Source organism: Folsomia candida, unplaced genomic scaffold (genome assembly GCF_002217175.1).
Source record: "Folsomia candida strain VU population unplaced genomic scaffold, ASM221717v1 Fcan01_Sc013, whole genome shotgun sequence".
NCBI classification, from domain to species: Eukaryota; Metazoa; Arthropoda; class Collembola; order Entomobryomorpha; family Isotomidae; genus Folsomia; species Folsomia candida.
The window spans coordinates 3,527,919-3,541,288 of NW_019091205.1; positions in this window are offsets into that span (position 1 = coordinate 3,527,919).

Here is a 13,370-nt window from a genome sequence, read left to right on the forward strand (position 1 = left end):
TACAGCCCGAGTCAGGGACTATGTCCCTGACTCAATAAGTCAAAGCCCGCTTCTACATTTTTTTACGAATTGACCGACATAATATCACCAACTTCCGTGTTGTGAATGATTAAAAGTCTGTTAGATAGTTTCTATTATTTGGCACCAAGTTTTTGAATTAGTAACAATTCATGTGCCTTGACCTCCATGACCAGTGGGCTTCTTCAACATCCTGAAGTTCTAAGCTGTATGTCCGTGCTATCCGGCAGTGGTTTTCACTTTTTCAGCCTAAATATCAAATTTCAGCTCGATATAACGATTTTGTAAAATCAGTATGGGTCACCCCATAGGGTCACTCTGGTTGCACTTTGTTCACTTTTAACTTCATATTCTTTAATTAGAAGGCATTAAGTATCATTATGCCGGATTTCACCTTTTTAAAGTAATTTATAAAAATTGGCATGGGTCACCCCATAGGGTCACTCAAGATGAAAATTTTTCCAACCTGAAGTTATTTTTTTGTATTAGGAGCCATTAGCAACCTCTGTACCAAATTTCAGCTTTCTACTACGATTTTTAGATTTTGGTGCATAATACCCCACCCACTCCGATGACCCCCACCGGTCAATCATTGGCCCGATTTCGCCCATCTTCGAACTCGTTTCCTAAGTTTGTCCAATACGCATATGGTAAAAATTTCAAGTCAATCGGTTCAGCCGTTTTGGCTCTATCGTGCCGGACAGACAGACGGACGGACGGACATGACGGTTCCATAAGCCCCGACTCGGGCTAAAAATTTCAATTGATTTTTCATATTTAAATTCATATTCTTCCATGAGTAACAATCAGCAACCTATGTAACAAATTTCAGCTTGATACGACGAATTTGAAAAATTGGTATACACCCCACAGGGTCCCTGTAGACTAAAATTTTACTTTATATTCTTTCATTACACACTATTGTCAATCTCTATACCAAATTTCAGATTTCTACAATAAATTTGAGATTTTGGTGCATAATACTCCATCCACCCAGATGACCCTAACCAGTCAACCACTTGACCGATTTCGCCCATCTACGAACTTGACTCCTCATTTGCCCGTTTTCTACATTTGTGCAAAATTTCAAGTCGATCGGATTAGTTCTACGACAGTTGTCGCAAGGCAGACAGACGGACATGATGGGTACACAAGCCCTGGATCGGGCTACAAAGCCAATTGCAGAATGTCCGAGCACTTTGCAAAAAGATATGTAGAGTGCAGAGTCTCGAGCGATGACCTTTCGCGGAGTAAAATTTGGTGAAACGGGGAAAGTCAAATTTCACTCCGCACTCCCCAAAATTTGACTCCACAATCTACACTCCGCACTTCACAAAATACTACTTTTGTGAAACGCTCCACTCCACAAATCCACAATTTTTTGTGTGGAGTATGGAGTGCATAGAGCTGGTGAAATATGGCCCAGGTATGGATGAGTTTGACAAGTTAAATAAAAAATTATCGAATACTTATACAGGGTGGTTTTCATGCCTCGCTACAATGGAAAACTATCAAGTAGGAAAAATTTCCATTAGGTACCCACCAAAATTCTGAAATTAAACATTTTGAAAATTATAGCATCAATTTTTGTCCAAAAGCTGAATGAATAATCAACGAAAATCTAAACCCTTTTATATACCCAGTGGAAATTTATGAACTTTTCTCTTTGCAAAATTTTCTATTATAGCGTGACATTTAAACCACCCTTTATTGTGTATTGAAGGTTTTGGTTATGCCTTAGGAGAAAATTTACTTTTCACACGGTTAAAGTTATTCATACGCGATAAGGATTATATAGTTGTGTATGACTTTATGATTTCATGGCTGCCAGGGATAAGTTTAACATATGCTATGCTAGAGATATGTGTAACCACTCAACCCATACTCGCTCGTGTGCTCCCTCTGGGAAGGAGCAATGCATCTACGTGCATAAGGGGAAGAAGTAGTGATGTGGAAGTGAAGGCGGAGTTAATTTGTAGACATCTTTGTATCATAAAAGTCTTGTACATTCGTAAATGATAGTTAGTAATATATCGACCTTCGGACGAGTAACAACCTTCTCCATCCTCCAGCCAGCACTTATTACCAGGCCATACCTGCCGCCATCATAGTCATCTTATCATCATCACATCATCATCATCAGCATCAAGGGTCATAGGGCGAGCGAGGACTGGGTCAACAGAGTAGTAGAGTAGGGGGACATTGGGACTGAGCCACCCAGTGAAGGGAGAGAGGTTTCATATGGTACCAGAGATATGCTTATCATACGATTGAAGATTATTATGTACATAATTTAATTAAACCGAAATTGGTTCATTTATTGATTTTCTTGGTTTACCAGCGCTTTATCTATAAAAAATTTAATAAAATGTTAATTCCATCTTCACCACAAAATGCGGACCAGGATAAGTTCGAATCGGAAATCAAATTATTCGATTTCCAACATTTCTACTCCCAAACCGAGTTAAATCCTATACCAGTCCTTAATTTACTTTAGAACAGCGCTCCAAACGATTTTTGGGAACGTTGAAATGTTGAACTAAAAATCTAAATACAGTTTTATTCTGAAAATACACAATACTGATTGATGAAATTTTCCTTGAGATCTACGAAATAAATATGAACGAACATGGCCCTTTAAGATATGAAATTACATTACAGAGTAAAATAATGCATAATTATTTGGTTTTGAAAATAGACACTAATTGTTGTTTGTTAATTTCAGTAAGTGATAATTGAAAAAGTAATGAGTGTCATTTAGACTTGATTTTCGTTCCTTGAGGATTATTGATTCTGTTTTCTGTGCTACTTATGCCATTAAGCTGTATGGCTTGTGTGCAGCGAGTGCGATGTGAATATCACGACTTCGGGCCCTTCTAGCTTAAACAGAAGGAAATTTTGAAAAGTGCTTGGTAGATGTTGTATACAATTTGATGGATTTTCTCCTTATTTTTTTTAAATTTAGTTAACCCGACAATGGAGGTCTCCCAACGTATGCTCACACATTTGGACCAAACTAGCGTCAATCGATCACACGTTTAATTAGCTGAAATTTGCAAATGGAACTATCTGCCAGTGCGCAGGTTTGGCGGAGATATTTGCATAGACAGCGGGAAAAATGGACAGCAAATTTGGAAAATTAAAAAACTGCCAGCCTTGGGGGTGCGTCTTATGTATAGGAAGTTAGCCCAGCCCAAAATTGGCATTTAGCCGCCGACCGTCAGCCGCTAGCCGCCATCCGCGCTCTTCACAGCAGCCCTGTATTCCTTTAGGCAATCTTGCGTAAAAGTCTCAGGGGGTGTGCCGGCCACACCCCCATGGGGCGAAATGAGATAATTGGGGCAAGATGAGATTCTTGACCAAATCATCCCCAAAGTGTCATGCAATAAGTCTAAACGGCGTTTGGGCGTGCCCAGACGACACCACAACACCCATAGGGGCAAAATGAAATTCTGTGCCTGATCATCGTCAAAGTATCACACGTTGCTGCGTGAAAGTTTCAGGGGGTGTGCTGGCCACACCCCCATGGGGCGAAGTAAGATAATTGGGGTAACATGAGATTCTAAACCAAATCTTCCTCAAAATGTTACGCATCACGTTTAAACGTCGTGAAGCCGTCGTACAGGACATAACACCTTAGCGTTAGAGTAATTTGAGATTCTGGGCGAGAACTTCCCCCATACGTTACCCATCATGTCTAAACGTTTGGCGAGGTGTGCCCATACGTCACCACACCCACTTCTTGCGACAACATGGGATTTTGGGTCAAAATGTCCCCCAAGCGTAACAGGTTTATAAAACAAAGATGGACTTCCTCGGAATAACCCGAGAAGCGCTTTCGCGAATAGAGATGATTTGTGATAAAAATAGCCGAGAATGTTTTGTGACTTAACCTCATCAGTATTAATTGCGTAGTATTCAGGAAATTCGAAATTATTCTAGTCGGACTCACTTCTCAGAATCCAAGGCTTTTAAGAATTTCCTGGGAATTTTGTTTCAAGAGCCGCCGGCGGGATTTAGGCTCTTGAAACAAAATTCCCAGGAAATTCTTAAAAGCCTTGGATTCTGAGAAGTGAGTCCGACTAGAATAATTTCGAATTTCCTGAATACTACGCAATTAATACTGATGAGGTTAAGTCACAAAACATTCTCGGCTATTTTTATCACAAATCATCTCTATTCGCGAAAGCGCTTCTCGGGTTATTCCGAGGAAGTCCATCTTTGTTTTATAAACCTGTTACGCTTGGGGGACATTTTGACCCAAAATCCCATGTTGTCGCAAGAAGTGGGTGTGGTGACGTATGGGCACACCTCGCCAAACGTTTAGACATGATGGGTAACGTATGGGGGAAGTTCTCGCCCAGAATCTCAAATTACTCTAACGCTAAGGTGTTATGTCCTGTACGACGGCTTCACGACGTTTAAACGTGATGCGTAACATTTTGAGGAAGATTTGGTTTAGAATCTCATGTTACCCCAATTATCTTACTTCGCCCCATGGGGGTGTGGCCAGCACACCCCCTGAAACTTTCACGCAGCAACGTGTGATACTTTGACGATGATCAGGCACAGAATTTCATTTTGCCCCTATGGGTGTTGTGGTGTCGTCTGGGCACGCCCAAACGCCGTTTAGACTTATTGCATGACACTTTGGGGATGATTTGGTCAAGAATCTCATCTTGCCCCAATTATCTCATTTCGCCCCATGGGGGTGTGGCCGGCACACCCCCTGAGACTTTTACGCAAGATTGCCTAAAGGAATACAGGGCTGCTGTGAAGAGCGCGGATGGCGGCTAGCGGCTGACGGTCGGCGGCTAAATGTCAATTTTGGGCTGGGCTAACTTCCTATACATGTGCGTCTGCTCCTCTTTTTATGCAAATGTCTCCGCTAAACTTGAGCAATGGCAGAAAGTACCATTTGCAAATTGCATACTAATTAAATTTGTGATCTATTGACACTAGTTTGGTCCAAATCTGTGACCATACGTCGGGAGACCTCCATTGTGAGTGCGATACATTATAAGTAATTTGGGTAGTCTACACCTTGAACTAGTTTTACACAGGAAATAGTTTGGCAAGGCAGGAACACTGTAATTACGATTTAATTAAAAACACAATTTCCCAACTTTATATTAATGAAGGTACACAGTGATAAACATACATATTTATGTAGATATGGCCAAATACATACACTCGTGCATATTCCATCCAACATAATTACTTTCTACGTATCGGTGAAACTAAATAAAAAAATGTGTTATAACCAAATGTAAAAAAGCAACGAAGAGAAAATACTGTCTCTAATTGGCAGCGCTTAGACATTTCTACAGAATTATGTATATGCATGTCGCATGACGCACTTGGTACTTGCGTCTCATTTTCACCCTCCTGTAACCCTGCCGAAGTGTTAACAAAATTGAAGCCCCATAGTTCCAAGATGTATTGTTGAATGGTGAAAGTGTCACCACATATGCAGATGGACGGACGTAGAATTTACAGACGGACAGACCAATGACATAATGTGGGTTGCCAATTTAATATTTAATCCGGAATATTGTTCTGCATATGTACATACATACGTAGGAACGAGAAAGTTAAGTACATGGATTTTCTTAGAAGCTCATTACGCGGACTAAATTTGCACATTTTACCTACTCAATTGTTCCCCCTGAGGACGAGAGTACGCCAACCTGATAATGACAGATCTTGATGTCCTTTGGATATATGGTAGTACCCCCTCTGAAAGTAAAAAGTGTGAAGCGGTTTGATGCCATGGCCAAATTTACGTCCGCCACACCCCTTTGAAGGCGCGCCCGATGCCAAACTAGCTGCACTAAAAAATTCGCCAAAAATCCAATTTTGTTCGGATTTTCATAATAATTATATATTTGTGATCCCAGATAGTCCCTTTATCATATTGAGTTGCAAAATTAACTTTTCAGAAATTTTCAATATTTTCGAATATTTCCTGAAAAGGGCATGGCTTGAAAAAATTCAAAATTCCAAAATAGTTCAGATTGATATCTGATATGACAAAGCAACTATTTGGGATCATAAATATGTAACTATTATGAAAATCCGAAGAAAATTGGATTTTTGGCGAATTTTTTAGTGCAGCTAGTTTGGCATCGGGCGCGCCTTCAAAGGGGTGTGACGGGCGTAAATTGGGCCATGGCATCAAACCGCTTCACACTTTTTACTTTCAGAGGGGGTACTACCATATATCCAAAGGACATCAAGATCTGTCATTATCAGGTTGGCGTACTCTCCTGAGTCTCAAAGGTCTATAATACATACCTTCGACGAAAACGAGCAAAGTTTGTAATGCCTAACACAATCAGGGTTCGGAAAACCCCGGGGTTTTTCTAGAAAAACCCCGGGGTTTTTCTAGAAAAACCCAACCCCGCGGGTTTTTCCGGGGTTTTTGGGGTTTTTGTGGGTTTTTGGGTTTTTGTGGGTTTTCGTGGGTTTTTGTAGATTTTGGGGCAGGTTGAACCAAAATTCTTTAAATTATATATTAGATAAAAAGTAATTTAATATACGATTTTGACATGCAATTTTAAGCGTTATCATTGAGTTGGACTGTTAAATCGAAAATTCATATTTCGCATGCAAACTTGGAAATATGCAATAAAACTTGGAAATTCAAGTCGCACATGAAAATTCTCAAAATTTCATGATGAATCCGTCAATTTAATTAGCATTGATTTAAGTTGTAGTTTAAGGGATTTTGTTTCAATCTGTCCCAAAATCTTACAAAAACCCCGGAAAAACCCACAAAAACCCCAACCCACAAAAACCCGGGGTAGCGAACCCTGAACACAATTCACATAAAAATATTGATACACACATTTTCATAATTGCAAACATGAAAACCCTTTCCCTAACTATCTTGCAAATATTCATTTACATTCTGACGAAAATTCTGAAAACTGATAGTGTCCCAGTTCTAACAGCGGAGACGTTATTTTCCCAAGTTTTTCGACATTGTAGTATTCACACCATAAGTTTCGCCAAGTTCAGGACGTCACCTTCACCCAAGCGAAGTGAACCCTTAATTCCTACCATTCTGGACCTCATCTCCCAGAAAATCTTTCCTTTCACAGAATCACACTTGCATTCAAATTGTTCTTACACAACGGCACGGATTTTCATAAAGGAAACAACTTTCACTCCTTTAAATTTCCATGTTACGTGGTGCATCTAGATTTATCTAATGCGGCTTCCCAAGAAGAAAAACCGTTTTATTTGGATTCCGTTATGTATTTTCTAACCCGTACCACAATTAAAGACCCGGATTACTTCGTTTTCCAAGATGCTGTTCATCCAAAGAAAATAATTACCCAAAACTGGATACAGTTTATCACCATTTTCCACAAAGGTTTACAAACGGGTGAAATTCTATTTTATGAGACCCCCACTTCTGAAATATCCTTGTATTGCTACATTTGCGCGAGAAGTAAGAAATCCATTGACCATTTACTAATTCCGATACGAATTTCAAATCCAGAAACTTTTGAACTGAACAAGTTATGGTTTCAGCTGCACCTCAATTTAAACCTGTATCCCATTTCTCACTATGTAAACCCCAATGCCATTGAATATTTCAAGTCTGGATTGAAATCGCATGAAAGTCGCACGTACGGATTTACAATGCCAGACATACTTCTGTACATTCTTAGTATGCGGATGAATTATACAATCACTCAGCCTAGCAAGTTCCACGTGGGTGGCGCATACATGACTTTGTTGGTAGATAAGTCGTATAATTATTTAATGGCGGACAAATACATTAAGATCTTTAATGGTGCTAAAAAAGTGTATTTTAGATTTCAAATGTTCGCGCTAAGGATTACTGGAGAAGACTATTTAGCACTAATTTCACCTTATGATTTAGCCATTTGGTGCGTTATCGTAGTTCAAAGTGGGCTTGTTATCGGACTATTTAGAAAATTTGATGTAAAGAAAATTCTCAAAGTTAAGGAAATCGGACTTCATTTTTTCGTTACCGTATTGGACCAACCGTTACCGGATAGGATGTTATTTTCTGGAATGCGGGTCTTCCTCTGCGCGTGGTTTCTAGGTTTCGTCGTGGTTAATAATTTGTATAAAAGCTTTATGATTTCCTCCCTCGCGGCACCGGGGTCGCTCAAAGTTCCCACAACTTTGGGCGAACTTGCGACCTGGGATAAGTATCCGATTCAAAGTATAACATTTACTAGAATGTTGGGGTCATATGCCGAACCGAAATCCATTCTGAAAAATGTCGTAATCCCGCATATTTTGCGACTTGCGGAAAACGGATCGCAACAATTTCGCATGTTTGAAATCCTGCAAACAAAATCGAAATATTGTGACCCTGAAAAAATCAATATTGTACAATTTGCAATTTCGACTTGTTCTCGGACCCCGGTCATATTTTCGTCCTTGGAGGAGTTAACTTTGAGCGGTGTTTTTGCAGTGATTGATGTGGACGAAACCCTATCGCAATTGGGGAACACCTTTAATTTTTTTAGCCAGGGATATAGATCGATTCGAAATAATGATGCAGATTTCTATACAAATAATTATGCGTGGTTGGTTGATCGCAACTTCTTTGGTGTCATGTTTTCTACAAAGCTTAATCAGATTGTGGATTCAGGGATATTTAATCATGTCCAGAACCTGGAGAAAATTGGGGTTCAGTTGCATTTGGCGGATAATGCTGATCTGATTAATGTAACGAGATTTAATTGGGGGGTGAATTTCCAGAGAATCATTTCCGGAATACCATACGACTCTGGGGGTGAGGATGAAACGATGGACTTGACAAAGCTATGGATTCCGTTGGCTTTAGTGTTGATGTTGTTATCAGTTGGACTCGTAATTTTTATAGGGAAAATGGTACACGAAGTATTAAAGCGTGGTAAGAGCAACGTGCTGCGATTGAGTGTGGAAGAAATAGTTGACTTTGAGGGGGTAAAATAAACAATTATGGGATATATGTCCCATAGTGATATACTTAATTTATATTTAGAGGGTGTTCCGGAAGTAATGCAACTTTGGTAAAATGCATATATGTAAGGGTATCAATTTGCCCCAAATTCGAAATTGGGTGAATATTGTAGTCCACACATTTATCTAGTAGAATCCGAAAACCAGAAGTCGATATCTCTATCCGTTCCAAAATGAGGTCAAATACCACCAAGCAACTCGCAACCATCGTCTGCCACTACCTCGAAAAAGTGGTTACGCGCTCCAAGAAATTGAGCTGTGTTCACTTTAAAAAATAAGAAATTCCAAAAGTGACGATTTGTTGTGTTATACTAAGGTATGAGCTGCAAAAAACGACTAATCGCAAAAAATATCTGGTCGGTACATTCGTGTGGCAGCCCCGAAAGTAATAAACTTCGTGTAGATAGAAATTTGTTATGTCGGAGCGAAATTCGCTGAAGTACTTGAAGTTCTCACCGAACACCATACATTATTTGAAAGCTTAGAAGTTGGACATCAAATCCTAGAAGGTTCTAGAAGCTTATAAATATAGTCAAGAGTAAAATAAAAGTAGCAAGCAGGAGGGCAGAAAAAATCCTTGACCTGAAGTAATTAAAATTAACCAAAATTGATCGTCCTGTACAAGACGATTTACTGCTCAGATTATCAAAATGCTTTTATTTGCACATAGTACAACTCTCCCACCTTCAAGAAAACCATTTATGCAAAACTGGAAATTAAATATAAGCCAAAGTATCACGCTCCGCCTTAAAACGGATCAAATGCAATTAACATGGGAGAGGTGAACGTTCCCAAATTTGCCAAATACAAGACCTATTGAAAAATTTTAGTTCCTATCCTAGAAAAAATATTGTAATCGAAAAACTTATTTCAACACATGTGGTCAAAAAAGGTGACCAAAAACAGTGGCGAAGCACTAATTGTGAGCGCCCAACAAAAGCGTCTCCAAATTTGGCGGAAGGGGTGTACGGACCATTGGAAGCAAAACTTAATTAGCTTTAACCTTTGTCCCTTTCTGACCAAAATTTCGCTTTAAAAAATTCATTCGTTGAGTTTATATGTGCATTTGACCAAAGTTGCATTACTTCCGGAACACCCTCTACATGTAGCTACACAGGTCTAAACAAAGCATGGATGTGGATACAATAATAAACCGGGTTTAATTGGGGACCCGGCTAATTTTTAGAAGAATTTATTAACAGCCATTAAACCAATGCCATAGTTGGAGGTACGGTTATTAATTTTTCGAAATTTGTGCCCAAGAACCGGATATAAAGAAATATTTAGAGTACAAATATTTACGGTATTGGTTAAGTCTTAGGATAAAATTTACTCCTGAAAAGGGTAGCATTAGTTAGGGATGGCTTTTTGTATCATGTATGTATGTATCTATTTCGTGGTTGCACAGATAAGTATAAGATTGCATAATTTAATTTAGCCGAAATTTGCAATTGTTTTACTTTCTTCGGTTAACCCTTTACCTTTCAAATTCAATAAAATATTAATTCAATCTTTCCCACAAAATTCGAGTCACATTCGAATCGATAAGTTCGCATCGGAAATCAAATAATTCAATTTCAAACATTTCTACTCCCAAACCGAATTGAACCCTAAGGAAATACTCCCAGTCATAAATTTACGAAGAACAGTGCCACGAACAGACTTTTTTCTTGTCAAAATAACGAAATTAAAATAGTACTGTTTAGTTTGTTATGCTAAAAAATATAGAACACTGTTTGATGAAAGTCTTTGTAATATCAGAAATAAATATGAGCAAACATAGCCTTTAACTTATGAAATTGCATTTATCTCAGTTTTATACCGAATACACTTTTTCATCTCTTGATTCCATATTGTCGACAAAATTGTGAGTTTCAAGTTTAACTTAATATCAAATATTCAGGTAGATCTTTTTTCACGAACAGCCAAACTCATTGTGTTCTAAATATTTTCTAATACTAAATATGTAAATACATAATTCTTCTTATTTCAAAGGTATCAAAATCTCGTCCCGAAATGTCGAAAATTTCCATAGAAATGACAAGCCTTTTGACTTCGCCCGGATTTTGGGACGCGCTACAGCTTTATGTCAAACTACACGAAAAAATGGGACTTGTTAATCTCAAGTTTTGCCCCAGCCAGAAAAAACTGGGCGTCAAAGTCGTGTCAAAAATGGCGACAATTTTGCTCCAAAGTCAAACCGTTTTTGTTATCATGCACACCGTTTTCTGCTACGTTTCTATCCTGGTGCAGTTTACCGGTGGTAGGGAAGCTAAGGATAGTCTGGTCAAAGTTGGGAGAACCTTCTTAACATTTTACTTTGCAACGCTGGCGTCTTGCATGCTGGCGACGAGTATCGGGCTCTCCTTCAGGCAGGATATAATGTGCAATATGATCAACGCAATTCCTTCCCTGGAAGATAGAATCGCATGTGAGTTCGACTAATTAGGCAAAAATTAAGACCAAGTGCCTCCACTGCAAATACAAATTTGTAAAATTTACTCAAGGGTTCCACGAATTTTGCCAAATTGTTCTGTCCTCCTCTTCCAATTTGCTAAATCTTGAGAACATTTTACACATTTCTATCACTGCACAATTGCAAAAAAAACAAATCATTATTAGGTTGAACAGCCACATAGACTCCTGCTTTCTTCTAGACTTTCATTTTGTTAGGTAATATGTGTCGTAGGAATGATAATGCTGGTCGATTTTCCCTAATTTTTTGCCTATTCAAGTTCCAACTTTTTTGAGGGCTGTTGAACCTTTTAGTAAGTTCTAACTATTTTTAATTGGAAGTATTTACGATTATTGTTGTAATTTAAAAAATTGGTTGAATTAATCACTTTATAGATGTCTGTATCGACAGCGCTCATCACTTAAAAAGAAAGAAACTATTGGAACTTGGGCTCCTCACCTCGTTAAAACTAATCTATCCGATCATATCCATAATTACAAGTGTCATCTTGTTTTTCGAGCTTGACCCCGCCATTTCCCTATTTTCAAAACTGCATCATCTTACTTTCCCCGCCCCGATCATCTTATTCATCCTCCGTCTCGTCATCATCAACGTTGTAGCCGCCGACATTATAAAGTCAACTTGGTTTATGCTCATCATCTGTCTGCTTGGCCTCTCAGTCGCGACGGAAGGGCTAACTCGGCTTCAGAGCATCACCACACAGACAACAAGTCACAAAGTGATTCGCACTTATAGGGAAATGTTCGTCTGGATGAATTATATAAATCAAGAATATTGTAACTTTGCAATTCCGCCATTAATCTGCTTTGGAATGGGCATTCTGATTTTGGCGAATTATGGAACCATCCAACTTTACGGGGCCCTCCCGGCCCCACTTTACGCCCTGATGCCGATTACTAGTTTGATTGGGCTGCCCTTCGTTGTGGTCGTGTTGCCCCAGGGGAGCATGGTGCACGTGGTGGCGATCAAGTTTAAGCAGCGGTTGAGGTGGAAATTACGTCTAAAGTATGAGCAACGATTGTTCCTGTCCTTGAGAACTATTGCGGTCAATATAGGACCATTTGGTAAGGTGGATAAGGAATGTGTAGTCACCATTTTCACCAATTTGGTCATGTACACAGCTAATTTGCTGTTATCGTTTAAATATAGTCATTGATTACGATAATTAAATGTGTATCAATTTATATGTGTAGTAATATATATATATATAAATACGTGTAAGTGTTACACTCTTAACATTAACATTACCATTTTAAAAATAAATTTACTCTTAAGTCTATACTAATTCCAGAGTATCGTTAACTTATTTAGTACAGAGCAAAGCTTACCCTGGATTCAGTATGGTTAACTTCATATAAATATAATTCAGACTGCATACGATTTTTTAAAAAGATTCCATTATTATTAGGCATGTACACAGAGAAATGCACATAAATTGGTAATAAATTTGTTCTATAGACAGGAATTCACGAAGTATGTATCTATGTATATAACCAAACATCCATAAAATAAAACAGAGCGTAAATTCCACGAGGTTCCTCCATCTTACAAGAGTATATCGTTTTTATGACAGTGTGGATTAAATTACATTATCGACCGATACTTTAACCGAACTTTTGCATAAATCATGCATGTGGTCCTCTTTCTAAATTTTTAGAGATACCTTATTCCAAATATTCCCCAATGATATGTATCAGTTCCCTATTTTCCTCCAAGAAATGACAAAGTCTGAAAAATCTAATTTTCCAAAATGTCTCAACTTCCCAAAGAAGTCGGAGTTATTTTAGTCTCCTCTGGATTATGGGGAGCCCTGGACCTTTATGTAAAAATCCATGAAAGAAATGGCCTCCTTTATCTTAATTTCTTTCCTAGTGAAAAACAT